The following is a 2,419-nucleotide window of genomic DNA, read 5'->3' on the forward strand; positions in this document are numbered from 1 at the left end:
GGGTTGAATTCAGAGTCTGTAATACAGCCAAGTTTCAAATATCTCCTCTTCCATCTAGGATAATGTATTTATTGTGCATTGTGTATATAGCCCCAAACTTGTCGGGCCATATGAATGATGAATTTGGCTCATTTTCTCTCCCAAACCTTAGGATTTCTAAAAGTTTACAGAAACATTTAAAACAGAGAATCTACTCTGAGACAAAGCAGAGCATCTTCAAAATGTCTTAAGGTGGATTCAGACTTCTAAACATATGTAAAGGCACAGAGACCCATTACCATGCGTCTACACATGCGCTTTAATGTGCATTAGCCTATTTTAATAAGCATTAAAGCATCACTAAAAAGACATGCTATTTAGTTAAAATGCATTAAAATAGGCTAATGCACATTAATCATCACTAAAAACCCATGCTTTTTAATTAATGCACATTAAGTCAGGGTAGGTTGTCTCACAGCCATTGTAAGACAACCTCACAATTGGAGATACTAGATATAATGCACGTTAACTAAAGTTCATTAATGCACATGTAGATGCACACCTTGTAGCAGCTCTTGTGGGATTAATACAGGTTGAAGCCTAGGGAGTTCACGGGTAGTGGTTGGGAGGCGTGTATCTCTTATAGCGTAGCTCCCCTGGACCAAAGAACTGATCTGAGCAGAGGGCTCCAGATCAAGCTGCTTGAAAAATAACAAAGTTCAACATTTTTCAATGAAGAAATACAGAAAGTACTACCCTGTCTTTAATCAGTGCTGAGCTGGTCTGGATTTGTGTTGGATTTAAGGTCTGAACATCTGGCTCCTTCTATGAGTGCCAGAGAGGCAGGAGTCAAAGGAATAATCTGTCTCTAGAAGTGATATACAAGTTGAGCAGTTGTCCAAAACTGAATGACACTGCAGAAGTTTGGTAGTAATGCATGGATCTGTAATCTCATTAGACTATATTGGAATGATTTTGTGCCAGTGTTGCTAACTCTCAAAATTATATTGCAATTCTCGTGATATCTGAAGTTTTCTTGAAGTAGGACATGTTGGAATGAAATTATTGCATCACAATCTAGCTTGTATTATAAAAACAGTAAGTGGTTTTGAAGAGTAGTTTGTAAACATGAAATAAGCACATTCAAAGGTCTGAAGAATCAGATGGCAAATAAAACGAACCCCCCAGATATATTTTCAAAGTGTAATGGGCAGTTTTTTAGCCAGTTTCAGGATATTTGTGACCTGACTTATGTTTCTTTGAATAGTCAGAGCTGTCTTTAGACTATTACCTTCATTGCCCTGGGGCAGAAAGGAAACTTTGTTATTTAACTGTCCTCTGGTATATTTCTGTATCTGGTATATGGAAGGGAATATCATGGATCAGTTACTGAGGAGAAGATTGTGTCCCTGTCTTTCTTAGCCAATCAGGAAATTTAGGGAAGTAAAGCCAAACTCAGCTGAGTAAAATCTGCCTAGATATGGGGACAAGATCTCATGCAAAATACAACCCTAATTTTGGATATTACTATCTGAAAACAGACAGAACCTTGGCTGCACCCCTAATTTAGTCATTGAGTTGAATACCTAGTGGTATGAATGAGGAAGCTTTTGTTAGGGCTCCCATAACTTTTATTCTGGGCAAGAAGAAATAGCAAGGAGGAAGTGCCTCAAAGGGATGCCTGAGAATCATGCCCAGCTGCTGTACTAGTTTTGGAATTTGAAATAAAAAAACATACGTTAAACTCTATTGCAAACATCTTGTATGACATAACTGCATAAACTCAAGCAGACTTTTTGGTCATCTTTATTATTGTTGTTGCATCACTGCAGTGATAAAGTGTCATTGTATTAAACATTGTACAAACATAGAAAGTAAAAACAGTCCCTGTTTGCAATTACCAGTTTATACTTTAAGTATAAGAAGTATGTAACCCATGGCTTGAGACTTAGGTAGAACTGTAAGAGAATATGAGAATATTGATGAGCATCCTAGAGCATTTAACTTGTCAATCAGTATCATCACAAGATTTAAAGACAGGTCTGAAGGAGTTTAATGGGGTAGCTTTGCAGATGTCTATGGGAGATCCTCCCACTTATTGGGATAGCCTAGGAAAAAAACACAAAGGTGCGCACTGGAAAATGTAATAAGTGGGCAATACAGTCTGTTATCGTGGGACAAAAGGGGTGAATCTACACCTTCATTACTGTGCTTTTGGTACTGTGCATTAAATTTAGTACTTCTAATGTGAGATACTAACTAAATGTGCATTAGGCTGCCCTAATGCACTGTAGTGAAAGCACACACTTTACTGATATTTTAATGCACAGTAGCCTAATTTTACTGCGCATTAACATAGATTTCATAGATTTCATAGACATTAGGGCTGGAAGGGACCTCGGGAGATCATCGAGTCCAGCCCCCTGCCCAAAGGGCAGGA

The sequence above is a fragment of the Crocodylus porosus genome, unplaced genomic scaffold, assembly GCF_001723895.1.
Source record: "Crocodylus porosus isolate Cpor-Errol unplaced genomic scaffold, CroPor_comp1, whole genome shotgun sequence".
Taxonomy (NCBI): domain Eukaryota; kingdom Metazoa; phylum Chordata; order Crocodylia; family Crocodylidae; genus Crocodylus; species Crocodylus porosus.